Genomic DNA, 12,531 nt, shown 5'->3' with positions numbered 1-12,531 from the left:
TTGCTACACAACACCGATGTACATGTTTACATCCGGTTTTAGAATTGCATTATTGATCATGAGTAACGTGAGCAATAATATTACTCGAGTGATGCCCAACTCTGGCCGTTGCAAGAGACAAATATTTGAATTATGCAGTTTTTTTTGTCTCTGTCGATGCATGTCACCCAAAAGGAGTTCACGTGTCACCTCTGACACGCGTGTCATAGGTTTGCCATCACAGCTTTATGCTTTCCTGGATCACTTTTTAAAAATTATAGAATGCTACATGAGTTTGTGTGCCATCCTTGCACAGGGGCCATGCTAATCTTCACTTAGCATTCCAATTTTAGTACATGTGCTGCTGAAGCCAGCACCTGAATCACTTTTTTTCAATAGCCAGCTAATACAGTTTTTCCTCCCAGTTGTATAGTCCTAAAGTATTATTCTTTGTAATGTACCTGAAGTTATAAGAACATTATCCTATTTGGAACTCATTTCATTTAAAAACATTTTTTTAAATTTATCTTTACTGTTGAAAGTATTACAGACACTTTTCTCCCCGCAGTAATCTCCTTCACCCTGCTCCTGCCTTCTCCCCAAGCTTTCCCTGCACTACTGCCTGTGTCCGTGGGTTATGCATATAAGTTCTTTGGTTGATCCCCTCCCACCCCACCCCAAGTGCTCCAGCCTTCCCTCTGTAATATGTCAGTCTGTTGCATGATTCCGGGTGTCTGGACCTATTTTGTTTTACTCATTAGATTCCACATATAATTGAGATCATGTGATACTTGTCTTTCTCTCACTGGCTTATTACATTTAACATAATACTTGTTAGGATTTGGCCAGGCTAGAGGGGCTGTGAAAGAATTCACAACAGAGAGAAGAGATGCAGAGAGGGAGTTTATTTTTACTTTCCAAGAGAGGAAAGGGCCTGTGCATTGCTAATCAATATAGGGCAAAAAACAAAGGATGCTTCCCCTTTTAAGTCCTGGCTGTTGCTAAGCTACAAGGAAGGGAGGAGGATTTGGGGCTGAAGTTGAACAGATACCAGGGGGTCTGTCTTGAAAGGCTATGGTTTGTTTATTTTTCAGGAGACAGTCCAGTAGATGTCCTAAGGTGGTGTCTTGTCAGTATTTTTCCCAAGCCTGTAAAACATACTTAGAGTAAAAGTTATGAAGAGTTCAAAAGAGGCTTGTTTGGAGGGGAAGGGAACAGAACTATCTACTAACTAGAGACTCCTTGGTGCCAATTATCCCTGAGTTGTGAAAACAGCAGGGAAGAGGGGGTAGATAGTGATGTCTGTTATTCTCTCTCCTCTTTCATTTCTGACTACATTTGGGTTCTTTCTCTTTGTTTCTTGATGAGTCTGGTCAAAAGTTCATTGATCTTTTTTTTTTCTGTTCATCAGATTATTTATTCACTTGATTTTTAGATTTACTTGTTGATAGATGTGTATTTGTTGTTCATAGTTTGTATCTTTACCATTTTCTTCTTCTTCCTCTTCTTAAAGGATACCTTTCAGCATTTCATATAATACTGGTTTAGTGGTGATGAACTCCTTTAGCTTTTTCTTATCTGTGAAGCTCTTTCTCTGACCTTCAATTCTGAATGATAGCTTTGCTGGATAAAGTAATCATGGTTGTAGGTTCTTGCTATTCATCACTTTGAATATTTCTTGCCACTCCCTTCTGGCCAGCATAGTTTCTGTTGAGAAATCAGCTGACAGTCGTATGGGTACTCCCTTGTAAGTAACTAACTGTTTTTCTCTTGCTGCTTTTAAGATTCTCTCTTTGTCTTTTGCTCTTGGCATTTTAATGATGATGTGTCTTGGTGTGGTCCTCTTTGGATTCCTTTTGTTTGGGGCTCTCTGCGCTTCCTGGACTTGTAAGTCTATTTCTTTCACCAGGTAGGGGAAGTTTTCTGTCATTATTTCTTCAAATAGGTTTTCAATATCTTGCTCTCTCTCATCTTCTGGCACCCCTATAATTCAGATGTTGGTACTCTTGAAGCTGTCTCAGAGGCTCCTTACACTCTCTTCATATTTTTGGATTCTTTTTTCATTTTGTTTTTCCAGTTGGGTGTTTTTTGTTTCTTCGTATTTCAAATCTTTGACTTGATTCTTGCAATCCTCTAGTCTGCTGTTGGGAGTTTGTATAATATTCTTTATTTCAGTCAGTGTATGCTTAATTTCTAGTTGGTCTCTTATCACAATCTCAAGGGTCTCATTAGATTTCTTGAGCATCTCATTAAGTTTAACAGCTGTTTCTAGAAAATTCTTGAAAAACGTTAAAAGTGTGGTTTTGAACTTTATATCCAGTAGTGTGCTTTCCTCCATTTCTGTCATTTGTGACCTGTTTCTTTGTCTCCGCATTTTTTATGCTTCCCTGTGTTGATAGAGTGGCTATCTGTGCTAAGTGTCCTATAGGGCCCAGTGGTTCAGCCTCCCCAATTACCTGAGGTACACACTCTTGGTGCACCCATTTGTGGCCTTTGTGCACAGTCTTGTTGTAGTTAAGCCTTGATTGTTGTAGGTAACACTGGGAGGGATTGACCTCCAGGCCAATTGGCTGTGAGAATCAGCTGTGTCTGCAGTGGGAGAACTTCTGTGCTGGAGACCCCCTTATGGGGCAAGACTTGCTTCAATGGGGCTTTGGTGCTCACTGTGTCTGCCCCCTGAGTGTGTCCTTTATGAATCCGAGGAGCTGCAATCTGGATGGTCCCATTCTGACAACCGGGCACACTGGCTCCAGGATCTCTAAGGAGGTACTAATCTAGCCTCTGCCTGAGGCTATCCAGTAGGAGCCAGCTGTGATGCAATGCGAGTTGCCCTGGGGCCTTGGGCCAGCTGCAGTTTGTTAGGTAATTATCAGATTGCAAAGGGCCAGGACTTTCATATGCAAAAGCCTCTGTGGCTTGGGCAGGGCGGGGTCCCAGGGGATCAACAGGGTGGAGTGTGCAGTTATGGCTGTTCTCAGGCCTGCCCTCAGAGGCCCTGCTTCTCAGTGTCCCAGCAATCGCTGCAAGCACCCCTGAGAGAAAGCTGCCCTTGAGTTCCGACCGATGCCAGACAGTCCAGTTTCTCCCGTATGAGTCTGTGTCCCCAGAGACTCACCCGGAACTGGAGCTCAGAGCTTGAGACTCCCTCCTGATTGAAAAAGACAACTGTGTCCTCAGCCGCCAACCCTCTCCACACGTGCCTCTATACCTCTGTATTTTACTTCCGCACCACACCTCCTCTGAGTCTCGGTATGCTTTTCTCTTTCCTTCTAGTTGTAGAATTTCCACTCAGCCAGCCTTCCTGTGGTTCTGGATGATGTCCTTTCTGTCTTTTAGTTGTATTTTTGAAGTCGTTGTGCAAGGCAGCAATCTCCAGTGTTTACCTATGCTGCTATTTTGGTTTCTCCAAAGTTCATTGATCTTATTTATTTCATTGATCTATTGTTTTTAGTTTCTATGTCATTTATTTCTGCTCTGATCTTTATTATTTTCTTACTTTTACTTACTCTGGGCTTTTCCACTTTCCAATTCTTTTAGCTGTAGAATGTTTACTAGAGACTTTTCTTGCTTCTTGAGATAGGCCTGTAAAGCTATGACCTTCTCTCTCAGGACTGCTTTTGCTGTGTCTCATAGATTTTGAGTGGCTGTGTGTTCGTTTTTGTTTGCTTCCAGGTAATTTTTTATTACTCCCTTCATCTCATTGGTAATCCATTCATCCTATATAATAAAAGGCTAATATGCAAATCGACTGAACGATGGAACAACCAGTTGCTATGACACACACTGACCACAAGGGGGCAGACGCTCAATGCAGGAGCTGCTCCCTGGTGGTCAGTGTTCCCACAGGGAAAGTGCCACTCAGCCAGAAGCCCTGAGCTGGGCTCACAGCTGGCGAATGCAGCAGCAGTGGCTGGAGCCTCTCCTGCCTCCATGGCAGTCAGATGTCCCCCGAGGGCTCCCAACTACAAGAGGGCACAGGCTGGGCTAAGGAACCCCCCAAGTGCATGAATTTCATGCACCAGGCCTCTAGTTGTTTAATAACATGCTATTTAGCCTCCATGTGTTTTGAGAGTTGTATTTTTTTTTTATCGTGGTTGATTTCTAGTTTCATGCTATTGTTGTCAGTGAAGGTGCTTGATATGATTATAATCTTCTTAAATTTATTGAAACTTCTTTTGTGTCCTAACATGTGGTTTATCTTTGAGAATGTTCCATATGCACTTGAGAAGAATGTATATTCTGCAGCTTTGGGATAAAATATTCTGTAGATATCAATTAAATCCATCTTGTCTAGTGTGTTGTTTAAGGTTGCTGTTTCCTTGTTGATAATTTGTCTGGAAGATCTATTCATTGTTGACAGTGGGGTGTTAGAAGTCCCCTACTATGATTGTATTGATATAGATCTCTCCCTTAAATTCCACCAAAATTTTTTCATAGATTTAGGTGCTACTATTTTGGATGCATATATATTTATAAGTGTTATATACTCTTGTTGGATCAATCCTTTTATTATTATGTAGTGATCTTCTTTGTATACTGTTATGGCCCTCATTTTGAAATCTATTTTGTCAGATACAACTATTGCTACACCAGCTTTTTTTCATTTGAATTTGCATGGAATATTTTTTCTATCCCCTCATTTTCAGCCTGTGTGTATCTTTTGTTCTGAGTTGGGTCTCTGGTAGACAGCATATATATGAATTGTGTTTTCTTATTTATTCAGCTACCATATGTCTTTTGATTGGAGCATTTAAGCCATTTACATTTAAAGCTATTTGTTTACTTATTTAAAAACATTTTTATTGCCCTAACTGGTTTTGTTCAGTGGATAGAGCCTCAGCCTACAGACTGAAGGGTCCCAGGTTCAATTCTGGTCAAGGGCACATATCTTGGTTGCAAGCTCCTCTTTAGCCCAGACCCTGGTCAGGGTGTGTACAAGAGGCAACCAATCAATGTGTTTCTCTCACATTGATATTTCTCTCTGTCCTTCCCTCTTTCTAAAAATCATTTGAAAAATATCCTCAAGTGAGGATTTTTAAAAAATTAAAAATATTTTTATTGATTTTCAGAGAGAGAGGAAGGAAGAGAAAGAAACATGTGAAAGTGAAACATTAACTCACTGCCTCCTGCACACTCCCTACTGGGGGTTGAGCCCATAACCCAGGCATATGCCCTGACCAAGAATTGAACCAGCAACCTCTTGCTGCATGGGATGACACCCAACCAACTGAGCAACACTGGCCAGGCAATAGGTACTTATTTACAGCCGTTTTTAGATGCTAAGTTTCTCTCTCTCTCTCTCTCTCTCTCTCTCTCTCTCTCTCTCTCTCTCTCTCTTTCTTCTTCTTGAAGCAGTCCCTTTAGCATTTCTTGCAATGCTGGTTTGGTGGTAATGAACTCCTTTAGTCTTCTTATGTCTAGGAAGCTCTTTATTTCACTTTCAATCCTATCTAATAAAAGAGAAACATGGTAATTGGCGTACGACCTCTACCCTTCCCATTGGCTAATCAGGGCGATATGCAAATTAACTGTCAGCCAAGATGGCGGCTGGCAACCAGGCAGCTTGAAACTAACATGAGGCTTGCTTGCTTCAGTGATGGAGGACTCCAACGTTCCCCGCCTGCCTTGCAGGCCTCTGAGCCTGCAGTTTGAAACATTTTAACAAATATAGAAGCTAAAAAAAAAACCCCAGAAACCAGCTTTTAGCAAGCTGGGATCTCAGAGCTGGAGTCAGAGCTGGAGTTATACATTGTTTCGAACCAAAACAAACCAGATACCTACTTTCAGGAGCGGAGGCCTAAGAGCTGGAGCCTCAGAGCTAAAGCTGGCCCAGAATAAAAAAAAAAAAAAAAGAAAAAGAAAAAAAGGAGCAGTTGGGAGCTTCCGTCACCCGCCAGCCTGAAAACAGCCCTCAGCCCCTCACCCAGACTGGCCAGGCACCCCAGTGGGGACCCCCACCCTGAAGGGTGTGTGACCAGCTGCAAACAGCCTTCAGCCCCTCACCCAGGCTGGCCAGGCACCCCACTGGGGACCCCCACCCTGAAGGGTGTGTGAACAGCTGCAAACAGCCCTCAGCCCCTCACCCAGACTAGCCAGGCACCCCAGTGGGGACCCCCACCCTGAATGGTGTGTGACCAGCTGCAAACAGCCATCATTCCCTCACCCAGGCTGGACAGGCACCCCAGTGGGGACCACCACCCTGATCCAGGACACCCTTCAGGGCAAACCAGCCAGCCCCACCCATGCACCAGGCCTCTACCCTATATAGTAAAAGAGTAATATGCCTCCCAGCACCGGGATCAGCGTGACAGGGGGCAGCACCCAAACCCCCTGATCGCCCTGAAGCTCTGTGTGTGACAGGGGGCGGGTCCACAACCTCCCTATCTGCCCTGCTCTGTTTGTGACAGGGGAAGGTGCCCCAACCTCCTGATCAGCCCTGCTCTGTGCCTGATACGGGGGAACTCCCCAACCTCTGATCGCCCTGCGGCTCTGTGTATGACAGGGTGTGGCGCCCCAACCCCCTGATCGGCCCTGCTCTGTGTGTGACAGGGTGTGGCGCCCCAACCCACCTGCCCCCCCCACGGGCCCTGCTTTGTGTGTGACAGGGTAGAGCCATAACCTCCCCATCGGCCCTGCCCTGAGTGTGAGAGTGGCGGCACCCCAACCCCCTGATCAGCCCTGCTCTGTGGGTGATAGAGGGCGGCGCCACAACCCCCCGACCCCACGGGCCCTGCTCTGTGTGTGATGGGGTAGAGCCATAACCTCCCCATCGGCCCTGCCCTGAGTGTGACAGTGGCGGCATCCCAACCCCCTGATCCGCCCTGTTCTGTGTGTGACAGGGGGCGGCGCCCCAATTCCCCTATCGGCCCTACTCTGTGAGTGACAGGGGGGAGCTCCTCAACCTCCTGATGTGCCCTGCTCTGTGCGTGACAGAGGGGAGCTCCCCAAACCCCTGATCGACCCTGCTCCGTGCGTGACAGGGTAAGGAGCCCCAACCACCCTAATGGGCCCTGCTCTGTGTGTGACAGGGGGCAGCGCCCCAACCCCCAGATTGGCCCTGCTCTGTGCGTGACAGGGGGTGGCGCCACAACTTCCCCATTGACCCTGCCTTGAGTGTGACAGGGGGCGGTGCCCCAACCCCCCAATCGGCCCTACCCTGAGCGTGACTGGGGGTGGCATAGCAAACTCCTGATCCGCCCTGCTCTGTGCATGACAGGGGGCGGCGCCCCAACACCCCAATCGGCCCTGCTATGAGCCTGACCAGGGGCTGCACCTAGGGATTGGGCCTGCCCTCTGCCACCCGGGAGCAGGTCTAAGTCAGCAGGGCATTATCTCTCGAGGGGTCCCAGACTGCGAGCGGGCACAGGCCAGGCTGAGGGACCCCCCCTTCCCCCCGAGTGCACAAATTTTTGTGCACCGGGCCTCTAGTTTTAAATAATAGCCTTCCTGGATAGAGCAATCTTGGTTACAGATTCTTGCTTTTAATTACTTTGAATACTTCATGCAATCCTTTCTTGCCTAAAGTGTTTCTGTTGAGAGATTAGCTGACAGCCATATGGGAATTCCATTGTAGGTAACTGCTTATTTCTCTCTTGCTGCCTTTAAGATTCTTTGTGTTTGGCCCTACCTGGTTTGGCTCAGTGGATAGAGCCTCAGCCTGCGGACTTAAGGGTCCCGGGTTTGATTCCGGTCAAGGGCACAGGCCCAGGTTGAGGGTTAAATCCCCAGTAGGGGGCGTGCAGGAGGCAGCCAATCAATGATATTCTCTCCTCATTGATGTTTCTATTTCTCTCTCCCTCTCCTTTCCTCTCTGAAATCAATATAATCCTGGTTTGGTGGTGATGAACTCCTTTAGCTTTTCCTTATCTGTGAAGCTCTTTATCTGACCTTCAATTCTGAATGATAGCTTTGCTGGATAAAGTAATCTTGGTTGCAGGTTCTTGGTATTCATCACTTTGAATATTTCTTGCCACTCCCTTCTGGCCTGCAAAGTTTCTGTTGAGAAATCAGCTGGCAGTCGTATGGGTATTCCCTTGTAGGTAACTGAGTTTCTTTCTCTTGCTGCTTTTAAGATTCTCTCTTTGTATTTTGCTCTTGGCATTTTAATTATGATGTGTCTTGGTGTGGTCCTCTTTGGATTCCTTTTGTTTGGGGTTCTCCGCGCTTCTTGGACCTGTAAGTCCATTTCTTTCACCAGGTGGGGGAAGTTTTCTGTCATTATTTCTTCAAATAGGTTTTCAATATCTTGCTCTCTCTCATCTTCTGGCACCCCTATAATTCTGATGTTGGTACGCTTGAAGCTGTCCCAGAGGCTCCTTACACTATCCTCGCATTTTTGGATTCTTTTTTCATTCCGCCCCTCCAGTTGGGTGTTTTTTGCTTCCTCGCATTTCAAATCATTGACTTGATTCTTGTGCTCCTCTGGTCTGCTGTTGGGAGTCTGTATAATATTCGTTATTTCAGTCCGTGTAAGCTTAATTTCTAGTTGGTTCCCCATCATAACATCAAGGGTCTCATTAGTTTTCTTGTGGATCTCATTAAGTTTATTGGTGGCTTCTAAACAGTTCTTGAGAGACCTTAAAAGTGTGGTTCTGAACTCTATATCTTCCATTGACAATTTTGTCCTGTTTCTTTGTCTCCGCATTTTGTTATGCTTCCTTGGTGCACCCCCTAGTGGTCTTTGTGCACAGTCTTGTAGTTAAGCCTTCATTGTGGTAGCTAATACCAGGGAGGGTTTGACCTCTAGGCCAAGTGGCTGTGAGAATCAGCTGTTTCTGCAGTGAGAGAACTTCTGTCCTCTAGGGAGGTGCTAATCTAGCCTTTGCCTGAGGCTATCCAGCAAATGCCTCTGTGCAGGGCTTGGGCGGGGCGGGTCACACAGGATCAACTGGGTGGGCCGGAGAGAGCAGTTATGGCGGCTCTCAGTCCTGTCCCCAGGGGTTCTGCCTCTCTGAGTCCCAGCACCCGCTGCAAACCTCGGAGAGAAAGCTGCACTTGCTCTGACCGAAGTCAGACAGTCCCGCTTCTCCCGTTTGAGTCTGGGTCCCTAAAGACCCGCCCGTATCTGGAGCTCAGAGTCTGCAACTCCCTCCAGATTGAAAACGCCAACCACGCCCTCCACCGCCAGCCCGCTCCCCACACTCCACACCTCAGAATTTGACTTCAGCACTGTGCCTCCTCTGAGTGTCCGTATGCGTTTCTCTTTCCTCCTAGTTGTAGGACTTCCACTCAGCCAGCGTTCCTGTGGTTCTGGGTGATGTCCGTTCCATCTTTTAGTTTCACTTTTGAAGTAGTTGTTCAAGGCAGCAAACTCCGGCGTTAACCTATGCCGCCATCTTGGTTCTCCACTCTCTGAAATCAATAAAAATATACTTTTAAAAAAGATTCTTTGTGTTTGATCTGGCCTTTTTAATTATGATGTGTCTTGGTGTAGATCTCTTTGTGTTGATCTTGTTTAGGACTCTCAGTGCTTCCTGAACTTGTGTGACAATTTCCTTCAGCAGGCCAGGGAAGTTTTCCATCATTATTTCTTCAAGCAAGCTCTCTATCCCTTGCTTTCTTTCTTCTCCTTCTGGTATCCCTATTATGTGGACATCGGTATGTTTTGTTGTCCCAATTTCCCTAAACTACTAGAAGTCTGATGCACAAAATTCGTGCACGGGGGGGGGGGTGTCCCTCAGCCCAGCCTGTACCCTCTCCAATCTGGGACCCCTCGGGGAATGTCCAACTGCCAATTTAGACCCGATCCAGCAGAAATCGGTCCTAAACCAGCAGTCAGACATCCCTCTTGCAATCCAGGAGGGACCGCTGGCTCCTAACCGCTTGCCTGCCTGTCTACCTCTACCTGACTGCCCCTAACCACTTCTGCCTGCCAGCCTGGTTGATGCCTAACTTCTCCCCTGCTGTCCTAATCACCCACAACTGCCCTCCCCTGCCGGCCTGATCGCCCACAACTGCCCTCCCCTGCTGGCCTGATTGCCCATACTTCCCTCCCCTGCCAGCCTGATCGCCCACAACTGCCCTCCCCTGCCACAACCCGCCTCCTCTGCACGAGGTGGTGGAGACTCTGGAACCAGCCTCCTCCATGCTGCGCAGAGTTGCAGGACTCCCAGGCTTCACTGCATGGAGCAGCCACCAGGCCCCGCCTCCGCTGTGTGTGTGGCCATCTTGTGACAGCCATCTTGTGATGATGTGAGGGTGTGATGCTACCTAGGCTATTTTAGTATAGACACTCCTGCTTTTAAAATATTTTGTCTTTTTTCGGTTATGATTGAGTGATTTTTTTTTCTATTTTGTCTTCTGTTTCACTGAATCAATCTTGTGCCTCATCCAGTCGACTGACAATTCCTTCCAATGTATACTGTATTTCAGATATGGCATTTTGCATTTCCACCTGATTATTTTTCATAGTTTTTATATCCTTCTTAATTGTGTTGTTGCTCTAACCAGGTTCCTTGAGCATTCTTATAACCATTACTTTGAATTCTCTATCTGATCAATTGCTTGCCTCCATTTCATTTGCCTCTTTTTCTGGAGTCTCCTCCTGTCCTTTCATTTGGAGCCTGTTTTGTTTGTTTGCTTTTATCTCCTCATTTTACCTGTCTCCTTGTGTTTGTTTCTGTTTTAGAAAGGACTGTTATGACTCTAATCTTGGTGGGGTGACCTTGTGTTGTACGTGTCCTGCAGCTCCCAGTGGTGCAGTCTCCTTGTTCTCCTGAGCTGGGTGCTCTAGGAACGTCTCTTGTGTGGGTTGTTTGGACCCTCCTGTTGTAATTTGGTCTTGATTGCTGATGGCCCTTTTGAGGTTGGAATTGACCATAAGGCTGGTTGACTGTGAGGCTCAACCCCAACCATGGTGTGAAATATGCTATACAGATACAGTCCTGAGGTGTTCTGATGGGCTCAGTGGCACAATCATTAACCCTTCAGGTTGGATGTCTATGGCAGTAAACCTTTAGCACCATGTATTCACATTTTTTGTCTGCTTCTGCTAGACCTGTGTGTTCATAGGAGGTACCAATATGTGTAAATGGCTTATTTTAGTGTGGAGCTGGGAGCAGATCTGTGAATGGTCTGAGGCTCCCTGAAGTCAGCCTCCATCCATCAGCTACTCTGCCTCCCCTCTGATGTTGCCTGGTCTCCCTCCAGGGCTTTCCAAAGAAAGTGTTTAGGGTAGACCAGGCTAACCTAACTTGGACTAGTGGGCCCCCTACTTAGAGATTGCACAGTAGGACACTCAATGAGGGGAAATTAGTCTCTGCTTCAAAGCCAAACTCCTCAGTTTCTACCAGAGACTCAAACTCTGGTTCTTCCTAAGGGGGCTTCCTGCAGGTTCAGGTTGGGTACAGGAACCTGTGATCCTTTGGTCTGTGGGCTGATGCTCTCTCTAACCACTGGGCAACTTGCCAGGGCTATATTTACTATGTATTTAAGGCCTCACTGTGTTCATCCATTTCCCCCCCTAAGTTTTTTGAGCATTCTTATAATTATTGTTCTGAACTCTCTATCTGGTACCTAGCTTGCCTCCATTCCACTTAGTCCTTTTTCTAGGGATTTCTCCTGTTCTTTCATTTGGGTCATGTTTCTTTGTCTCTCCATTTTGGCTGCCTCTGTATTTGTTCAAACGTATTAGGTAGACCTGCCATGTCTCCAAGTCTTGGTATAATAGTCTTATGTTATAGGTGTCCTATGGTGCTCTGTAGTACAGTCTACCTGATCACCCCAGCAAGGTGCTCTAGGAATGTCCCTTGTGTGGGTTATGTTAGTCCTGTTGTAGTTGTTTTGATTTCTATTGGCTTCTCTGTGCCTGGGTCAATCTTCAGACTGGCTGAATATGAAGATCAGCCTTGTACAAGTTGCTGTGTGGATGCTGACCACACAAAACAGAATTCACCCCAGCAGGGTCTGGTACCTATCAGATCTCCCTTTGAATATGCTACCTGTGGAGCTAATTGGGTCCTTTTCTTATGTGGTCTAAAGCAGCGGTCACCAACCTTTCGGACCTCACAGACCACCAGTTGGTTCTGGGGCCTTTTGGGAGGGTCTCTGGTGGAGGTCAATGTTAGATGCTGCCTGTGACTGGCCCTGGGATACCTGTTTGGAGCTACAAAACAATTTAGTTTGTGGCTGCCTTACTGGGCTTGGGTGAACATGGGAAGGGTCAAGCTGGGTACCAAGGCTGGCTTCCACTGGCACTAAGCCTGGGGGCAGGTCAGCAAAAGGCCCAAGGCACTCTGAGATCTGCCTCCACCTGCCAGCTGCCTGTTAGGCTCAGTCGCTTAAAAAACTGCTGGTGGTTGGAGAAGAACCAAGATGGCGGCATAGGTTAACACCGGAGATTGCTGCCTCGAACAACCAATTCAAGGGTACACCTAAAAGACGGAATGGACATCATCCAGAACCACAGGAAGGCTGGCTGAGTGGAAATTCTACAACTAGGAGGAAAGAGAATATCATACCCAGACTCAGAGGAGGTGCAGTGCTGAAGTGAAATACTCAGGTGCAGAGTGCACGTGGAGCGGGCTGGTGGCAGAGGGCGCGGTTGTTGTTTTC

The 12,531-nt window shown here is 46.7% G+C and overlaps 1 non-coding gene across 1 annotated transcript; it reads right to left on the bottom strand.

Annotated features, from left to right (window-relative positions):
* Window positions 1-250: 250 nt before the first annotated feature.
* Window positions 251-356, bottom strand: LOC132232079 (U6 spliceosomal RNA). Its single transcript, XR_009452241.1, has one exon. It is a non-coding gene; the product is annotated as a U6 spliceosomal RNA (small nuclear RNA).
* Window positions 357-12,531: the final 12,175 nt, after the last annotated feature.

This window comes from Myotis daubentonii, chromosome 3 (genome assembly GCF_963259705.1).
Source record: "Myotis daubentonii chromosome 3, mMyoDau2.1, whole genome shotgun sequence".
NCBI lineage: Eukaryota > Metazoa > Chordata > Mammalia > Chiroptera > Vespertilionidae > Myotis > Myotis daubentonii.
The sequence above is the reverse complement of the archived record's forward strand: the minus strand, read 5'-3'. Positions and strand labels throughout refer to the sequence as shown.